Below are 9,488 nucleotides of genomic sequence, written 5' to 3'. Positions count from 1 at the left end.
ATTTTGGTTGGAAGGTAGTGTCCACCCTGAGGTAGGATCATGATAGCAGAAGCAGAACTTAGCTGGTCACATTTATCCTCTGCCAGGGAGCAGACAGTGTTTAATGTTTGTGCTGAGCTGGCTTTTCTATTTGTAGTCAGTGTCTGACCTGAGTGGTGCTAGGATACTGCTGTCTACAGTCAGGGTAGCACGTCTTACCTCATTTACACATTTCTGGAAACCCTCTCACAGGCAAACTCAGAGATGTGTCTCCTAGGTGACTTTAAATGAGGCAGGTTGCCAGACAGGTTGTCAATCAAGAGTCGCTGTCACATTTATATTGAAAAGAGTCTTTACTTGGTGTCACACGGTGCAGGAAATTCTGATAAGTGATTGGTTTCAGCCCCTTAGCATGCACATGAGTTCCCTTATCATGACTGAGGTCCAGGTTACATCGCAAGAAAGCCAATTCATTTTATATAATTTCACACAATTGTCCTTGTGTTCTGTGGGTTTGTCACACAGTTAAATGTTCTTATTTAATTAGGATTGTATTGAGGTAATTTTTTCCCATCAGTATGTCAACTGGCAAGGGAGTTTTCTGTCCCTGGAGTACATACATAACAAGCATTTTGTTTCAGCCATATTCCGGATTTAATGGAGTCTTTATTGTGCATTAGCACAGACACGTATTTGCTACCACTTATGTTTTTATAGGGTAATGTGACTCAAGAGACCAACATTAGTTACAGATACACCCACTGTATCCACAGCTTCTCCCATGAGGAGGACACGTGCATCATCCTCACAATAAAACCACAGTTCTCGTTTGCTTTTCCGTCACTGTGATGAACGCCATGGCTGAGAACAGCTTGCTTAGGGAAGGTTTTATTTCAGTCTATACTTTGTCTCTCCATCACTGAGGGAAGTCAGACCATGAAGGGGTGATGCTCCCTGGCTTGCCTTCTGATGCTTGCTCACTCACCTTTCTGTTACAGCCTTGATCATCTGCCTAAGGATGTCAGTGCCCACAGTGGACACCAGTTCACAATGGCGACAATTGATCACACACATGCCATAGGCCAGTCTGAATGGGAAATCCCCCCAACGGAGTGTCTGTCAGATTTCTCTGGGCTGTGTCAAGTTGAGTGCTAAAGCTAACTACTCCAGTCACAAACCCCAGTGCTCTTTGTCTCCTGTCATGCTAGCAGGAACTTTAATCTTCCCTAAGATCCCTTTTCCCATGTAGTCCCACAAGGTCCTGTTACACACAGTGGGGCTTTTTGTTGGTACCGTCTCAAACCAGGGCAGATTCTGTAGTTCTGAGGCTAGAAAGGCTTGCCCTAGTCAGATCAAGAAGACATAAAGGATGTCTCGGCCTTTTTCATGTCTACAGTGAGATGTGCTGAGTGTATGGATGAGTACTGGATTCAGTGGACTCAAGACCTGCCCCGCCCTCCCTCCATTCCCTCTCTCTTCTCTTCCTTTTCCCTTCTGTTTTTTGGAGACAGAGTCTCTCTGTGTAGTCCTGACTGGTTTGGAACTTGCTTGTAGACCAGGGTGGCCTTGACCTCACAGAGATCCACCTGCGTCTGCCTCTTAGTGCTGGGAGTTTTAAATCTCTTGAGTGTGGGACAACGGGCTACACACAGACAGCCCAGTCTCCAGTCGATCTGAGGTCTGGAACCCCAGTGGGACCCAGTGGGACCCAGTGGGTGGTAATTTCTACCTCCATGGGACAGATCATGTCTCCTGGAATCCTGGCTCCTGTCGATGTTACCACCCCCACAGCCCTCACAGGAGAGGTGTGTGGCTATCAGTCACATAGAAAATGTCCCAAGTGTCTGGCATTCTGGATAGACTCCTCCCCACAGTTTCCTAGCAACAGCAAGACAGCCAAGCCCACTATAAGAGGGACTGTTTGACCCCTCCTTGCTCTCTTAAGCTTTCACCTTTCCTACTCTCTAGCTCTCTTTTTCTCTTTCCCTCCCCCCACCATGTGGCCATGGCTGCTCTGTTTCTCTTTCTACCTTCTCTCTTTCCCCCTGCCTTTCTACAATAAAGCTCTAAAACCAAACATAGACTGTCTCTGATCATGAAGGCCCACAGCGCTTGAACGATTGGATAGGCTTTCTCCTAAGGAGTCTAACCTCCTGCCAGAAGGCCTTCCTGAGCTGCAGCCATGGACTGGATTAAGGACTCTTGCAGGCGTGGAAACCACCCAGTGCCTGCCTCTCAGCCTGCCCTGTTTTCCTTTCCCCCCAGGGCCGAGTGCCGCCCCGGGGCCCCTATTCTGTTCTCAGCTCCTCCACTGTATCCAGTGTGGGATGCTGGAGACTGAGAACCTGGTACCTGAGGCTGTCTCTTGCCCATCACCCACCGTGTGGAGTCAGTGGCTTCACACAGCCAGATGCCCACCTGGGCCACGTGGAAAGTGTGCTCAGTCCTCCTGTCTCCAACTGCCCAGAGCACTGGAACTCTGGCAGGAAGCGGGCACTCTCCCACTCCCCTATTTCCCCAACACCCACAGCTCTGCACATGGGTATGGGAGAGTATGCACCACCATGACTGACCACCTACCTTTTTATCGATACCTTATAAACTAGGACAAATATGAAAGGGAATAAGTGGCACAGTTAGGTGGGACAGTTTTTATGCCCAGTTGTCTGGGAAGGTAGATTTACTCTTGTTCCTTGAAGGCCATGGAAATTTCCAGCCAACCTAACATGAATACCTTTTTTTTTTTCAACCCCTCTTTTTTTATTCCTTTGAGTGTGTATGTCTTTTACATGTATGAGGCCCATGCCTTCATGTGTGTGGGTGCATGGACCTGTGCATACTCCAGAGGCCAGAAGTTAACTCTGGGAACTTTGTTCTCCTGCTCTTCACCCAGGGTCTCTTGTTGAACCTGGAGCTAGGCTGGTGGCCATCAAGCCCCAGCAACCCTCTTGTATTGGATTCCCTGCACCCTATGCTGAGGGCACACCCAGGATTTTACAGAGGTACTGAAAATTTGAACTTGTGTCCTCCTTATGTTTGTTCAGTGAGTGCTCTTTTTTTTTTATTAGATATTTTCTTCATTTACATTTCAAATGCTATCCACTTTCCCAGTTTCCTCTCCGAAAGTCCCCTATACCCTCCCCTCACCCTGCTCCCCAACCTACCACTCCCGCTTCCTGGCCCTGGCATTTCCCTGTACTGGGGCATATACTCTTTGCAAGACCAAGGGCCTCTCCTCCCATTGATGATCGACGAGACCATCCCCTGCTACATATGCAACTAGAGATACAAGCTCTGGGGGTACTGGTTAGTTCATATTGTTGTTCCACCTATAGGGTTGCAGTCCCCTTCAGCTCCTTGGGTACTTTCTCTAGCTCCTCCATTGGGGGCCCTGTGTTCCATCCAATAGCTGACTGTGAGCCTCCACTTCTGTGTTTGCCAGGCACTGGCATAGCCTCACAAGAGGCCACTATATCAGGGTCCCTTCAGCAGAATCTTGCTGGCATGTGCATTAGTATCTGGGTTTGGTGGCTGATGATGGGATGGATTCCCAGATGGGGTAGTCTCTGGATAGTCCATCCTTTCATCTTAGCTCTAAATTTTGTCTCTGTATCTATATCCTTTCATGGGTATTTTGTTCCTTATTCTAAGGAGGAATGAAGTATCCACACGATGGTCATCCTTCTTGGTTTTCTTGTGTTTTGCAAAATGTATCTTGGGTATTCTATTATGGGCTAATATCCGCTTATCAGTGAGTGCATATCTAGTGACTTCTTTTGTGCTTGGTCAACCACCTTTCTTATACATCAAGACCTATGGATGGCACACGCTCAGCCCTCCTACATCAATCAGTAATTGAGAGAATTCGGTGGAGGCAACTCTTCTGTTGAGGTGCCCTCTTCCCAAAGTGACTCTAGGCTGGCATCAGTTTGACAGCTGAAAACTGTGACAAAAGGTTACTCAAAACTTCAAGCAGTAGAACCGATGTCAACTGAGTGGTGTCACTATGTCAGGATCATGCAATCTGCACGGTAGAGGCCCAGTAGTCCTGGGTGGCTGCTGCGAAGGCTATTTGTAGCTTCATAGCTATAGGATGGTATGTCTGCTTTAAACATACTGTCATGGTAGACACTCCTGCATGCTTCTGACAGAACTGAAATCTAAGAACTTATACGAAAGAAATTACCAAGTATATGCTGAAGTATAAAAGCTCAAATGTGGTTTTTTTTTGGGGGGGGGGTGTTGAAAGATAATACAAACACAGAAAAAATCTCCCAGTATACGTAAATATACTAAATGATTTATGGCAGTCTATTCAATGCTTAACCTAGTAATGTAGTAAAATTTACAATGTAAAAAGTAGGACTCAAATCCAGATATAGCATAATTAAAACTAGATTGTAAAATACGTGTATAAAAGACTGAAGAGAAGTCCAATAAGGTATGAAGAAAACCTCTTGTGAGGTAACTGTGGCCAATTTTATTTTCATTTCCTTAGTGTCATATGGTCTGTTCACTGATAAACAATCATCTTTTAAAGATAAATCTTAGTATCATTCTGCAGAGAAACAACTAATTTAGTTCAGCTTTTCTTTCCCTGTTTGAGAGGAAAACTGTATATTAATTCTGGCACCAGAGAAAATGTCTATCTCACAAACAGGCAATGAAAGGAAGTCTTTCCTGTAGAATTTTGTGAGACATACTTTTATGACTATGTTCACCAAGAATCTCAGGCACAGACAGTCAGTCCAGAGTGTCACTGGAGGAGACATTAAGCAGTATAGCAGTTTTAGTGATCTCAACACTTGTAAAGGGCAGTTCAGTGTTTGGGTCCTCCCTTGCTTGCTTCTTGATTCTCTAGCTTGTATTTTATATATCTTTTTCATCTGATTATTTGCCTTAGATCTTCCCCATACTCACAGGATATCATCTCATGAAATATGAGATGACCACAAACCAGTACCCTTAAATCAAAACATATTGAAAGTTGAAAGACCACTGGCAGAGCAAAGCCTTGATTTACTGGGGCTTGATTCATGGAGAGGTAAGATAGAGTATAAGTTCAATCCAATATTTCACTCATTGCCTGATCCACTCAGCAGTTCCTAGGGCTTGTGGACATGGGTACAAAGAACAATTGTGCATCCTTGACAGGTAGCAGACTGTCAAGATGGAACAAAGTGACACCTGGAGGCAGACACATAATTTTGACAAGCCATCAAAGGAAAAGAAAACCATAAAGCGGATCCAAAGAGCTTCCCAAAAGTTATAAACAAATTCTTCTTAGGGCTCAATGGATAAAACCCAGAAATACTAAGACTGCCTAAGATAATCAGAGCTCAGAGTCATTCCTCAAGTGCATTATATGATAAACAGTAGGAGAATATGAGGATTGATTCTCGGATATGTGCTTTTGCTGTGATCTTACATTGATCCCAAGACAATGTACAAACAATCTGCATTAATAAGATTGTGCCTTTTATTTTAAAAATATGTTTGGGGCAGTTGTGATGTGTATATTTTTCAAGGAACCAGAGACCTCAGTTCTAGATGCTAATATACTGAAACATTTTTTAAAATAGTTATTTATTATATTTTGTGTGTCTTGAAGGGTGCCCTTATATATGTCTATGCATCACATATATGCTTGGTGTACATGGAGGTTCAGAGGAGGTAACAGACCCACTGAAACTGGAGTTACAAACAGTTGTAGGATACCATGCTGGTGCCGGAAATCGGACCCAGATCCTCTGAAGGAGCAACAAGTGCTCTTAACCATCTCTCTAGCCCTCTCTCCATCTTTTTCTCTAAGACTTTTCCGTGGGTGTTTAGATATCAATAGCTGTTTGTGAACCTGCACTATTGAAGCAGGGGCCAGGGGCTTAGTCCCATCAAGTATAAAGCCTAAGGCTAAAGCTGCTCACATCCCAGGGACGCCACTCGGTTCAAGGCAGCTGCTGGTGGTGGTGATGAAAACATGGAAAACAAAGTGGGCTTGAATGGGAAGACTTGGATTGGACCCTAGATCTCCCTGGTCATTTTACTGAGGAACAAACGCAATAATAAAGTGTATTGCTGTAAACACTGAAGATATTCAATTATACCTTACATTTTTTGACAACTTAATAGAAGCTCACCATGAAGCCATTCTGGAAGCATTATCTCCATTCCCCATCCCACTGCCACCCTTGCTCCTGCTGTCCCTGTTCCTCCTCCTCTTCTTGATCCTCTTCCTCTTTTTCTCTTGAGGCCCAGAATGTGTAGTAACTTCCTTCTATCTGAAAGTAACATGACCCAAGTTTACACCCTTCCACTGTGTAACTTCCCTCCCCAGTTAGGAATGAGTAGACTGTTTCTTTCTATGGGATATCACAGTGCTGGTCTTTGTCTCGTGGCTCCCAAGTAACATTGGCTGTATCCTGGAATCATTGAGAAATGAACCTGGGAGCTCAATCTCTGTGCAATATAAAGAACCATGTAAGCAAGAACTACATTTTAAGTTTCAATATCAATTTTTGTTTTGCTTTTGTGGTTGCTTCTTGTAATGGCTTTTCTTGGTTGTCAACTTGACTATATCTAGAATGAACTAAAACCCCAAAATGTCTGAGCACACCTGTGATGAATTTTTACTTAAATAATTTCAAATGGGGAGATCCACTTCTAGTTTGGATCTTTGAAGAGGGAAGGCTCTCCTCTAATCTGGTCCACACCTTCTTGTATCCGTCTCTATAAAGAACACAGAAGCAGAAAGCCAGTTCTCTGTTTACATCCTTGCACTTGACCTTGATAGCAAGTCCACTCCTTCACTAGCATTAGAGCTTACTTCTTTGGGATGCTGGCATATATTAAAGATCATCTGAGACACCTGGCTTCCTGGACTGAACAACTATTGATTCTTGGACCTTCCACTAGTAGACAGTCATCATAGTACTAGATGGACCACAGCCTATAAGCTGTTACAATAAATCTCTTTTAGATAGACAGACAGACAGACAGACAGACACTATTTCTATATTTATGTTTGTCTAGAGCAGTGATTCTCAACCTGTGGGTTGTGACCCCTTTGGGGGTCAAATGGCCTTTTCACAGGGGTTGCCTAAGGCCATGAGAAAACAGAATATTTACATTATGATTCATAGCAGTAGCAAAATTACAGTTATGGAGTAGCAACAAAATGTTGGGGTCACCATAACATAAGGAACTGTGTATTAAAGGCTAACACTTGTTGAATACCACTGCTCAAGAGAACCTTGACTAATATGCTTTGGGTTTGTGTTTTGTGTTTTAGTTTTGGTTTGTGGGTGTTTGTTTTGTTTTGTTTCAGAAAGTGCCTCACATAGGACAAGCAGACCTTGAACTTGCTATATAGCAAAGGCTGACCTTGGACTCCTGATCCTCCTGCCTCGGTCTCTGTCATGTCAGGATTACAGGCAAGGCCATCATGCTCATCTAAACTTTAAGTTCTTATTTACCTTTGAAAATCTAAATTTCAAGATGGATCATTTTATTTTGAGCAAACTGTAAATAGCTTTGGGTCTGGAAACCATTTTTTCTAATACAGAGTCTCAGTACATCAGTGAGAAGCAGCCACTGATCTGGAATGCAGGACTGAAGTCAGTCTGGCCTCACACTGTCAATGAATCTTCTGCTTTTGCTTCCATCATGCTGTGCGATTAGAGAGAAGCCACCATGCTTGGCTGGAAAAATCACCTTTTCACTCTGACATTAACAGATGCTAAATACAGAGCAAGCCCTCACGTGAAACTTCACGTTTGCTGTGTTCGAGCACCTCACATGCCTAGCATTGGCTCTCCAGATGGTGGTGCTGCTTCAGGGATTTCAGAGACTCAAGAGGTGGGGCTGAGCTGGAGGATGGGGCTCTCGAGGGCTAGGCCTTTGGTGATGCCCTCCCTGGCTGCTTCATGTCTCAGTCTTTATCCCTGATCAGCCATAGAGTGAATAGCTTTCCTCAGCCACATACTCCCAATGCCAGGGGTTCAAGCAGCCAGGAATCCTCTAAAACTCTCCTCTAAAATAAAACCTTCCTCCTTTAAGCTGTTTCTACACAGGATTTGGTCACAGCCATGATAAAAGGAGCTAATACAAGCTTCAAGTTGAGCTTGGCTATAAATGTAACATTTAAGCCCAACTGAGAGATGTAGAACAAAACGAGTCTGGAAAATATGTGTAATACCTTTACATAGATTGCATGTTGAAACTATAACATTTTCGATTTAATGATTCAAAGTAACATCATTAAATTAATTCATCTATCTTTGGGTTTTTCTTTAACTACTCGATACTCTAAATAACACTTACGGGTTATAGTATTTCATACTCAGTACACATACAGATATACACAGATATGCAGATTGTCCTGAACAACAAGTCACCTAGAACTAGAAGCTCTCTTCCTGAACAAGAAGTAATGAAAGGACTAGAACGATGGCTCTGCAAGTTAAAGCACTCACTGAACCCAGACACTATTGCACATGTCAGCAAGATTTTGCTTACAGGCCCCTGATATAGCTGTCTCTTGTGAGGCTATGCCAGTGCCTGGCAAATACAGAAGTGGATGCTCACAGTCAGCTATTGGATGGAACACAGGGCCCCCAATGGAGGAGCTAGTGAAAGTACCCAAGGAGCTGAAGGGGGCTGCAACCCTGTAGGTGGAACAACAATATGAACTAACCAGTACCCCCTGCGCTCGAGTCTCTAGCTGCATATGTAGCAGAAGATGGCCTAATTGGCCATCATTGGGAAGAGAGGCCCCTAGGTCTTGTAAACTTTCTATGACCCAGCACAGGGGAAGGCCAGGGCCAAGTAGTAGGAGTGGGTGGGTAGGGGAGCAGGGGCGGGGGGGNGGTATAGGGAACTTTTGGGATAATATTTGAAATGTAAATAAAGAAAATAATAATAAATAAATTTAAAAAAAAGAAAGATGGTTGACCAAGCAAGCTTGCATGTAGCGTTCCTCTCAGGTATCTGCTTCTTGCTCCTGCCTTGGCTTCCTCAGTGATATATTGTGACCTGCCCATGTAAGCCAAATAAGCCTTCCATCCTCAGACTGCTTTTGGTTAGAATGTTATGGTCACAGCAAATGAAAGCAAATTAGAGCAGCTTCAGTTTTTTTTTTTTTTTTAAATTGTATCACCTGTTCTTAAAGGGAAACTACCTGTCACTCTTGAAGATGTACAAAACTGTGAATTAACAGTTCCAAAATTGTATCATGTGTAAGTTGCAAAGATTCTTTGTAACCAAACCAAACCAAACCAAACCAAACCAAACCAAACCAAACCAAACCAAACCAGGAGCAGACAGCTTTGCTGCTTGCATTTCCTTCTTCAAAGAACACAAGCCATTGCTGGCTGCTGCCATATTCAGCACTTAGCATCCTCAGCACCTCAGCATCCACAGCACTCAGCATCCTCAGCACTCAGTATCCTCAGCACCTCATCATCCTCATCATCCTCAGCACCTCAGCATCCTCAGCACTCAGCATCCTCAGC

This window comes from Mus pahari, chromosome 4, assembly GCF_900095145.1.
Source record: "Mus pahari chromosome 4, PAHARI_EIJ_v1.1, whole genome shotgun sequence".
Taxonomy (NCBI): domain Eukaryota; kingdom Metazoa; phylum Chordata; class Mammalia; order Rodentia; family Muridae; genus Mus; species Mus pahari.
This window is presented reverse-complemented; position numbering follows the sequence as displayed.